This window comes from Pistacia vera, unplaced genomic scaffold, assembly GCF_008641045.1.
Source record: "Pistacia vera cultivar Batoury unplaced genomic scaffold, PisVer_v2 Contig1013, whole genome shotgun sequence".
Classification (NCBI taxonomy): Eukaryota; Viridiplantae; Streptophyta; class Magnoliopsida; order Sapindales; family Anacardiaceae; genus Pistacia; species Pistacia vera.
Window position 1 is genome coordinate 118,907 of NW_022195043.1, and position 11,658 is coordinate 130,564.

The window sequence follows — 11,658 nt, forward strand, 5'->3', positions numbered from 1 at the left end:
CTTTTTGTCTTCTCCTTGTAAATTCGGGCATTCTCATATGCATCGAGACGAAACTCATCGAGTTCGTTCAAAGTCAACATTCTTTTTTCTCCAGCAGCTTTCAAGTCCATGTTTAGCTGCTTGACTGCCCAGTATGCTTTATGCTCGAGTTCAACCAGCAAGTGGCACGCCTTCCCATAAACCATCCTAAATGGAGACATACCAATCGGAGTCTTAAAGGCAATTCGATAAGCCCATAATGCATCATCCAGCTTCCGTGACCAATCTTTCCTAGATGCATTAACTATCTTTTCCAAAATCCCCTTGAGTTCTCTATTCGATAGTTCCACTTGCCCGCTCGTTTGTGGATGGTAAGGTGTTGCAACTCTATGTGTCACTCCATACTTACTCAACAGTGCATCCATTTGGCTATTGCAAAAGTGAGATCCTCCATCACTAATGATTGCCCGTGGTACCCCAAACCTTGAGAAAATATTCTTTCGCACAAACTTGATCACTACCGTAGCATCATTAGTCGGCAATGCAACTGCTTCAACCCACTTCGATACGTAGTCCACCGCTACCAAAATATATGTGTTCCCAACAGAACTTGGGAAAGGACCCATGAAATCAATCCCCCAAACATCAAAAAGCTCAACCACCAAGATGTTGTTCAACGGCATCTCATCTCTTTTTGAAATATTACCCATCCGATGACATTGGTCACACTCTTGAATCATCCAGAAAGAATCCTTAAAGAGGGTTGGCCAATAAAAACCCGATTGTAAAACCTTGGATGTTGTTCTAGCTCCTCCAAAATGGCCACCTACTTCCCTCTCATGACAATTCCGTGAATGCTTTCCATTTCCTCCTCCGGGACACATCTCCGTATCATTTGATCAGTACAGTGTCTGTACAGAAACGGTTCTTCCTAAAAGTAGTACTTCAAATCTGAGAAAAATTTTCTCTTTTGTTGGTACGTCATACCACTTGGGAGCACCCTTGAGGACAAATAGTTTGCAAAATCCACATACCATGGTGCTTCTTCCACTCTCATCAACTTCTCATCCGGAAATGTTTCTCTAATTGGCATTTCTTCCTCATTTCCCTTGATTGTTCTCTCAAGTCTCGACAAGTGATCCGCCACCACATTTTTCAACCCCTTCTTGTCTCGAATTTCCAACTCGAACTCCTGAAATAGCAAAATCCATCTTATCAGCTGGTTTTGCTTCTTGCTTTGCCAATAGGTGCCTGAGTGCTGAATGGTCCATGTAGACGATCACCTTTGCACCTAACAAATATGAATGAAACTTGTCAAAAGCAAAAACTACAGCCAACAATTCTTTTTCAGTGGTGGTGTAATTCAATTGTGCATCAACGAGTGTTTTACTAGCATACTGAATTACATGCAACACTTTGTTTTTCCTCTGTCCTAAAACTACCCCTAAAGCAAAATCACTAGCATCACACATCAATTCGAAGGGTAGTCCCCAATCGGGAACTGCAATAATAGGTGCAGATACTAATAATTTTTTTAGAGTTAGAAAGGCACGCATGCAATCATCATTAAAGTCAAAAACAACATCTTTATTCAACAAATTGCAAAAGGGTTTAGAAATCTTAGAAAAATCCTTTATGAAGCATCTGTAAAACCCCGCATGCCCCAAGAAACTTCGGACTGCTTTGACATTTGATGGTTGTGGCAGCTTCTCAATCACTTCTGTCTTTGCTCGATCAACTTCTATCCCGTCCTTGGAGATCCTATGCCCAAGCACTATTCCCTGTTGGACCATGAAGTGACATTTCTCCTAGTTTAGCACCAAGTTTGTCTCCTTACATCGCTGCAAAACAGAAGAAAGATTAGTTAGTCAGCTATCAAATGATGAACCAAAAACTGAGAAGTCATCCATGAAGACTTCTATAAACCGTTCCACCATGTCTCCAAAGATTGACATCATGCATCTTTGAAATGTTGCTGGTGCATTACATAACCCAAAAGGCATCCTTCGGTAAGCAAAGGTGTCGTAGGGGCAAGTGAAGGTCGTCTTCTCTTGATCCTCAGGAGCGATGCCAATCTGGTTATATCCTGAATACCCATCCAAGAAACAGTAATAGGCATGTCCTGCCAACCTCTCCAACATCTGATCAATGAAAGGCAATGGAAAATGATCCTTCCTTGTCGCCTCATTCAATTTACGGTAATCAATGCATACTCTCCAGCCCGTCACTGTTCTCGTTGGTATCAACTCGTTACTCTCATTCTTTACCACCGTGATACCTCCCTTCTTCGGAACCACTTGTACCAGGCTCACCCATGGGCTATCGAAAATAGGATAAATAATCCCCGCATCTAAGAGTTTCACCACCTCCTTTCTAACCACTTCCTTCATCGAACGATTCAATCTTCGTTATGGTTGCACCCTAGGCTTAAAATCATCCTCCATGAGTATCTTATGCATGCAAAATGATGGCGAGATACCTCTAATGTCCTAGATGGTCCATCCAATTGCTAGTCTATGTTCCCTCAACACCCTAATCAACTGCTCTTCCTCTAATGTACTCAAATCTGAACTAATAATCACCGGGAAAGTTTCTAAGTCTCCAAGATAAACATATTTGAGGTGGGAAGGTAAAGGTTTCAATTCAAGCTTTGGAGGTTCTTCATTTTTTTCCTTCTCCTTCTCTTTGTCAAAATCAAACTCCTCAAATTCTACATCTTGACTCTCATCAATCGGTTGAAGTGCTTCTAACATCCTAGCACAATCATTACTCTCTGGCTCTTCTACCTCTACTGTTTTTGATTTGGCTATACATGCTTCTAGAGGTAATTGTGGGGTGTTTTCTTCCATAGATTCCTCAACCAATTTGTCCACCACATCGACACTAAAACATGAATCTGTTTCAGACGGAAACTTCATTGCCTCAAAGACATTGAAAGTTATTGTTTCATCTTGAATTCTCAACAGTAACTTTCCTTCCTGCACATCAATAAGTGCTCTCCTCGTGGCCAAGAATGGTCTGCCCAAAATCAAAGGAATTTCCTTCTCCTCTTCCATGTCCAACACCATAAAATCAGCCGGAAAAATTACCTTGCCCACCTTCACCAAAACATCTGCTACTATCCCCCTTGGGTGTTTTATTGACCTAGCCGCTAGTTGCAACGACATGGTCGTTGGCTTCACTTCACCAATTCCCAATCTCCTGAAAACATAAAAGGGCATCAAATTAATACTAGCTCCTAGATCACACAAAACACGATCAAACGTAATATCTCCTATAATACAAGGAATAGTAAAACTCTCTGGATCTTTGAGCTTTGGGGGTAACTTCTTCTGGAGGATGGCACTGCACTCCTCCGTGAGCATCACTGTTTCCTCATCTTTTAACTTCCTTTTGTTCGATAAGATTTCCTTAAGGAACTTCGCATAACTCGGCATCTGCAAAAGGAATGTTAATATGCAATTTTTTAAAAATTTCAATAAACTTTGAAAATTGCTTATCCTGATTCTTTTTCTTCAATCTCTGAGGAAAAGGCACGGGTGGGTGTGATGTGCCAACTCTGGTGGTATCTCGGGGAATGACAATTTCTGCTTCTTCTTTTGCCTTTCTTCCTTTTTCTTTTTCTCTTCCTCCAAACCACTTGGTTTCTCTTCAGCAAATATCTCTACCTCAACTTCCTCATTAGAATCTTCCTTTCTGGGTTGCTCAACCTCCTTGGTAGCTTGCTCTACCTCTTCCAAAACTATCCCACTTCTCAAAATTATGGCATTTGCTTGCTCACGTGGGTTAGTCACCGTGTTGCTTGGTAAGGAACCATGCGGTCTCTCATTAAGCTTCTCGGCCAGTTGGCCCATCTGTACCTCAAAATTCCGAATGGACGCCCCTTGATTTCTAAAATTCGTCCTCGTCTCATTCATGAATCCCATGGTCTCCTGCATAAATTTCCCAAACATATCTTCCAACTTTGTTACTCTTCCATCTCCCGGTTGATTAGTCACCCCTGGTTGGTTGTTTAGCAATGTTCTTTGATTCCATTGACTATTTTGCTGGTTCTGATTGCCCCAAGCCAGATTTGGATGATTTCTCCACCCCGGATTGTATGTGTTGGAGTACAGGTTGTTTGGTTGCCTCTGATTTCCTGCCAAGTAGTTCACTTGCTCCGTTGATGAAGATGATGAAGCAAATGTGTTCCCAACTTGACACTCGCTGCTCGCATGGTTTCCTACACAAAAATCACAAGTTAGTTGAGGTGCTTGTATAGAGTTTACTTGCATAGTTCCCAACTGTTTCTGAAGTGTAGTGAGTTGGGCTGAGATGGTTGTAAAGGCATCAACTTCATGAAGACCTGAAGATTTTCTTGGTGTTGCTCTCTCATTTGGTCTTTGATAATTGTTGCTTGCCAAAACCTCAAGCAACTCATAGGCCTCTTCTGGCGTCTTATTCTGCAAGGCCCCTCCCAAAGCTGCATCCACCGTGATTTGCACATTACCCATCAATCCATTGTAGAATGTTTGGACTTGAAGCCAAACTGGCAAGCTATGGTGTGGGCATTTCCTCATCAATTCCTTGTATCTCTCCCAAGCCTCATACAATGACTCAGACTCATCTTGTAGAAATGATGTGATGTCATTTCTCAATTTTGCTGATTTAGCTGGAGGAAAGAACTTGGTAAGGAATTTCTGTGCTAGATCATTCCAAGTTGTTATAGTTCCCGGTGGTAATGCCATTAACCACCCCTTGGCTTTATCCCCCAATGAGAATGGGAATAACCTCAACCTAATTGCATCATCCGACACTCCGTTCGACTTGAAGGTGCCACAAATTTCCAAGAAATTTGTAATATGCTGGTTCGGATATTCTTCAAATCATCATTAAATCTAAACGACTGCTGGATCATCTGGTGATTGCAGACTTATCTCGAAGTTGTTGGCTTGCACAGTAGGTCTAGTAATACCGACCACTACCATTCACTGTGGGAACTGAAAATTCCCTCAGTGTCTATTTTCTAGTCTGCCATTTCAACAACTATTTCTTCTGCTTCTACAACTAAATCCTCTCTTTCTCTTCTCTCTCTGTTCATCGTCTGACGGTTCTCTCAATCTTAGGATCAACAGGACACACTGATTGACATCTCGTTCTTCACATAAACTGCAAAAACGAATTGAAGGAAAGTGAGATCACAACCAATTGAAAATAAAAACGGAAATCAAACAAAAAAACAATAAAAAAAAAAAAAAAAAAAAAAAAAAAAAAACTCCAATCTAGCTAACTATAGAAAGACTCAATGTTAACTTAAAACAATCCCCGGCAACTACGCCAAAAACTTGATACGTGTTTCCTACAACATCCAATATGTAGCAAGTATACTAATCGCTCAAGTAATAAAGTGATGAGTGAGTATCGCTCCCACGAGGACTACTAGCTAAGCACTAAATATCCTACTGTTCTCAAGTTAGAGCAATCGATTTCTTTGGATTGATGGGAGCTATTTCTAATTAAAACTGAACAAAAAATTTTAAACTAAAATTAACTATGAATGCAAGATGAAAAACACGGATAGTAATCAATTCAAGTAAAACGGGTAGGGTTTTGACTTCATTCGGATTTTATGGGTTAAACCTAAAAATTAAACTACATTCACATTCACATGCATTAGTTGCAAATCGAACTCACTAAGGTGTTAAACATACCTTCTCAGGCTATGTTTTCCTATTCTTCCTTATTAACTTTCCGCACCCAACAATTTGAAAGTTAACAATTCCAAACTCATTAAGTATAAGAATCTTACACTGATTTCATTAATTCTTGAATCTATCTCTAGCATCCAATACTATAATGGTAATTATCCAAAAAGCCTAACATGATTCATTTCTCAATCTCATATGTTCATCACATAAAGCATTAAAACTCAAAGCAAACACACAATCAAAGCATAGTCATATGAACATAAAACAATCAATAACTTAACCCATTAACATCCGAATTACAATCAAAACCTTAACCCAAAATGGGTTAGTTCATAGCTAAATTAACACTACAAAAACGAAAAACAATAATATTCAAGTTCAACATAATGAAAAGTAAGAGAAAGGACAAGAAATCTCCCTAAATGATGAATCCCTTGGTTCAAAATTGAATCTTCACCCTTCTAATCACTAAATCTCTCCAAGCTTAATCAAAGAAAATGTAAAAGCTGCTAAACCTACTTCCTAGACCCCCCCTGGACAAAAAGGCTAAGTGTTTCTTTTATACCTCGCCTAAAATCCTAAGAAAAACATGCACAAAGTAAAACTATGCGTTTCACAAAACTGGAATTTACAACTGTTGCCGCAACGAAGAAGAAATTTCGCCGCGACGAAGAACCAATAGATCTGGTGCGTGACTAGCTCTGAAATTACAAAACTGCCACTCTGCTTGCATCTTCGCTTGATTCTTCGATTCTCTGTACTCTCCCTTTGGAACAAGCCTCATCGTGCTTTATCCTGCTTCAGAACTCTCCTAGCTTCTAAGACCCGCTAACTTCTTAGTCAAAAATTTCCAATTTTATCCTTATTTGCTCAAAATGTCCATTTGAACATGAAACACGAAATGTAAAGAATTAAGCAACAATTTAGGTCAAAATGCACTAGAAAGTACCTGAAATCCGATTAAAAAGTCTAATGAAAACTGTATAATCCACGGATTATCAGTTGAAGAACTCTATAATTTGTGTTGCGGTTGACATAGCTCTTTGCAACATCAAGTACGTGGAGTTGTAACGGACAGGCATGTCGCAACATAACTTCTTGGTCAAATTAGCAGCTACTCTTGGCAACAATATTTTACATACTCATTCCATCTTGTATTGCTACCGGTGATGAATCTGATAGCCATGCGCACCCTTTCAATCCTCACATGTATAGCTTCTAAACCTGCTTTAATAATGAAATTGATGATGTGGCAAGCATATCTCTGGTGAAAATTTTTTCCTTCACCAAGCGGATACAATCTCTTTTCAAATAAAGAAATTATCATAGTGTTGGTAGCTACATTATCAAGCGTTAGCGCCACAACTCTCTCAATTAATAAATAATCTTGCAAAACTTTAGTAATTATAAAATAAGTAGTCTGAGCACTATGTTTAGCATATAATGGTTTAAAACCCATCAATATCTGTTGTAAACGCTAACTATGATTTAGGTAATGTATTGTGACACTCAAAAAATTTGCTTTTGATTTAGCAGCTCATATGTCTGAAGTAAGTGCAATAGATATATTCTGAAAATTTTCAAATTCTTTTTTAAGTTGATCTCTTATTTTAGTATAAAGTTTTTGTATGTCCCTTCTATTTGTACCTAAACTCTAAACTCTAAACCCTAAACCCTAAACTTATTTTGACCATTGCCTCAACGGTCAGTGGTCCGTTGGCGTTGATCGTTAAAGCAACAGTCCAATTTCTTTCCTTTTTTTTTTTGTAAAATTTTATTTTAACCCCTATATTTATTGTCAATTTCATATAAAATAAAGGGTTATGGATATTTTCCAAGGGTTTAAATGCAATTGGGGAGGGTCGCAGGTCAGGCCCTGCCCTTGGAGGAGGGACCGGTCCCTCCTTCTTGGGCCTAGTCCGAGATTAGGCCCAGGCCTTATAGGACCAATCCTAAGTTCGGTTTTTTGGGCCCAGGCCAAAATTCCCACCTCTAATATCCACCTTCGCCACCTCTCTTCTCCTTCTGTTTTTTCCTTATTCACCTTTCTTCTTTATTCTCTTCTCTATTTTGTCTTCATTTCTAATCTGAAAAATCAAAATAAAAAAAATAAAAATAAACAACAAATCTTGTTCTACACAATCAAGAAGCCAAACCAAACACCAAAAAAAAAAAAAAAAAAATATTAACTGAGTGGGACGCAGGCGGTTTCAAGTGGGAGGGAGAGGGGGAGAGAGAAAGGTAGGAGAGAGAGAGGGGAGAGAGGCTTTCGATCTGGCCAGCCTCTAGTCCATATCCCAGTGTCGGATCTTGCCTAGTGGCTGACCAAGTCAGGTCATCATGATCTGGGGCCACTTGACCAGATCTAGCCACAAATGGTTGGCACATGGTGGAGGAAGGGGAGGAGGGAGAAAGGGCAAGGAAAGGAAAGAAAGAGAGGGAGAGAAGAAGAAGAGAAAGATAAGAGAAAAGGAGAAGGAGAAGAAGATGATATGAAAAGAGAGAGGAGAGAGGGAAAAGGCGGAGAAAAGATGAGATGAAAGAGACGAGAGGTAAAAAAAAGAAAATAAAGAAAAAAAGAGATAAAATTTGGGATTTTATCAAATATAAAAAGTCAAAAATACCCTTAAGTATGAAAGAATTCAATAATATCATTCATTGAACGATTTCACTAATAGATACTTACGAAAGTGGGTAATTGTCGTTTCCAAACCTTTTGGATACTAGATTGTTTTATGGCAAACTTGGGTGGTACAAGTCATCGGCCACAAATTTAATCAAAATTAAGTGTTTTAAAAAGAGTTATGTATCTTTGGCAGGAGGGTTTTAATAATTTTCCAAAGTTCTTGGTAGCTTTAGCAAGAATTTTTTGATAACTCAATTAATTCTTAAGGATATGTATGATTTTGTTTTAAAAGACTTGGTATCCATCAATAATCATTCTTTAGGGTCTAACGTTAATACGAGCACATTTAATTCTCTTTTAGAATATCAATAATGTTTGCTTATAATTGAGTATACAAATAAACAAAATTGCACAAAATTTATATAAAATAACTACTCTGTCCTTTTTTTTTTTTTTTTGTGACTTAATTGTAAACATAACATTGCTCTTAGAATGTATTTCAGTAGGGCCTGCAAAACAATGGTGAAAGTGCCAAGAACTAGTGTCTCTCAACAAAATTCATCTGCCTAACTTTAAATTATGAGAGAGTAATGCTACACCCACAACTTTTAACAAACTTTCTCTCACAACCTCGATGTGATAGCTCACAATTGATTAACATCAATTTATTAAATGAGACCCATTGCAAACTAACCAATTGCGAACTACCACGTTGGAGTTATAAGAGAAAGTTTGTAAGAAAAAAGTTGTAAACATAGCATTTCCCATTATGAAAAATATATTATGGGAGACCATGTCAGTATATACCATATAGGGGCCGTTTGGATCGGGGGTAAATAAGATAACAGGGGTAATATTCATTTATTTTTGCAATATTCATGTGTTTGGTTTGCAAGTAATAAAATATTACGGTAATCTTTTATTGCAAATAGTGGTTACTGTTGGTAATGTGAGGGATAATCTTATTACCTTACTAAGGGGTGTTATTAAAACATTACTGAGGTAATATGATTTTTCTTCCCATTTTGCCCTTAATTAAAAACCATTTCTGACACAATTACCCTCAAATGTCTACCAAATAACAATTATCTAGCCCCCTTGCATTTGAGAAATTAGCTAAAACACCCCAACTACTAAAAAGTTTAAAAGTTTAAAAGTTAACAAAATACCCCCAACCACCCAAGACCACCGCCGATCATGACTCACCACTGCCGGCCGCCGACATCAGTCGCCATAATAGTGCACGATCGGCAAGATCTGACCGATCGTGCGCTGATAAGGCATTTTCCGGCCAGGTCTGGAGTTTCTATGGCCGTTTCACGACCAAATATATGGCTATCAAAAGACCAGATCTTTGGTCGTGAAATGGCCATAGATTTGGCCATTTCCGGCTTTGCTGGTGCACAAATGGCCATATAAGCCTAATCGTGCACCATTCTATCGACTATCGACGACTGCCGGCGGTGGTGGCTGATTGCCAACAGTGGCTTGGGGCGGGTGTGGGTGATTTTGCTACAAATTAAAGTTTTATATGGCTGTGGCGTTTTAGCAAAAATTCAAATGTAAGGGGTTACAAGAAATGATTCAAAAAATAATAATAAAAAATATTATTTTATTAATATTTTGAAAGGAGAACAATTTAGTAATCTATATAACATACCCATCCATTTACTCTCCCAACCAAACATATTATTCACCAATTTATTCAAACCAACCAAACACATTTTCTAAACATTCTCATTAATCTTCAAGGTGATTTTTCTATACCCCTATCATAAAATATTATATAATCCAAACGCCCCTATAGTGTTATACCATATTAATTTTAATGTATGTTACATAAATTCTTTAAAAATTACCAATTATATTAATTATAAAGATAGATAATGGAGAATGGAGAATGGAAGAAATGGTAATGACATGAATATATTGATTTCTGAACCAATTGCATGATACTTCCTAATATTATAGATTTTTCTTTTTTTTCATTATTTTAGTTTAATCAAAATAATGTGTATCATTGAACAGTGCATTTTGCCAAAATCTTTGACAATATTTTCAGCATCCCATGTCTCCAATTGGGGTGACACTACCAACATTGTTTGTGAACTTTCATGTTAATGCATTTTGTCATAATTTATGAAAAAAACATGAAATATAATGCACAACATTTCTTGGTAACGACAAATGATGCAACCTTTGCGTAGCAAAATCCTTAAATCTTGAGTCCTTCAAAGAATGGCTACTCAATAGGAAAAGTTAAGGAGTTTATGAAACTTTCAAGCTTTCAGGGAATAAATAATTAACTCTCCTCAATAATTTCAATTCCCCAAAATATACTGGTTCTACTTAAAAGACAGTTTAGCCATAAAATTCCATCATATCATTAATAAAACAACAAATGATATGTCTAATATATAATGCTAAACTATACTAAGACTATACAAAACTTGATAGTCTAGCATTTAACAATTTAATTAAAACATGATAAATCTGCTAGATTCTGACTATTTTTGTCCTTGTTTCATTTAGGACATTCAAGTCATGTGATTTTATGGTTAAATATGTCTTTTAACTAAAAACCTTAACATTTTGGGAATTAAAATATTAAAGATGACTATATAAGGCAATATCTTTCGTTCTAATCCAAGCCAGGAAGGGGAAATAATAAGAAAAATGTTTAACCATATCTGCAATTGGTTCTAATGATGTTCTTCCAAGAATGCAGCTTTCTTAAGAAGACGTGAGAAAGTTTTCATCATGACTCAATATGATCATCTCACCAAGGTGAGTGGTCATCAATTTGATTTCATAAGAAGATATAAATTAGAGGGAGTTACCAAACCCTTCAATCACATTCTCTCATCATTGATCAATGCTTTTTTCCAAGTCAAATCCTAGGATGGGACTTATAAATTCAGTAGCAATAGCAACTAGCAACTGCCTGCTCAAGCCAATAATCTTCAAGTTTAGAAGACAATTGCGCAACTTTAGCACAACTCGGGTTTTCTATGCCCTGGAACTAAGTGGGTTAAGAACTAATCCAATAAGCATGTTATTGACAAAATCCAATTTTTGATTTATTTCATCTGTTCCATGACTGGAACAAGGGGGAATACACGTTACAGCACAATTTTGAAATAACAAAAGCCCTGCTTACTACAATTACTAATACACATTGGGTTAGAGCAGAAGAGAAGATTAGGATCAAATGAACTCCTGAGCCAAGTTATCTAACCCATAAAACTGATAATTCTAAATGGTAAACATGAACATCCAAGAGTCAAATAGCAAGTGTTATGCACTAAATAATAAGAAAATAGCAAACACAACATCCAACTTTGCAGACAATTTAAATAAACATCA

At 37.5% G+C, this 11,658-nt stretch overlaps 1 non-coding gene across 1 annotated transcript; it reads left to right on the forward strand.

Annotated features, from left to right (window-relative positions):
• Positions 1 to 4,512: 4,512 nt before the first annotated feature.
• LOC116115810 lies at positions 4,513 to 4,619 on the forward strand. The gene has a single exon (XR_004125728.1). It is a non-coding gene; the product is annotated as a small nucleolar RNA R71 (small nucleolar RNA).
• Positions 4,620 to 11,658: the final 7,039 nt, after the last annotated feature.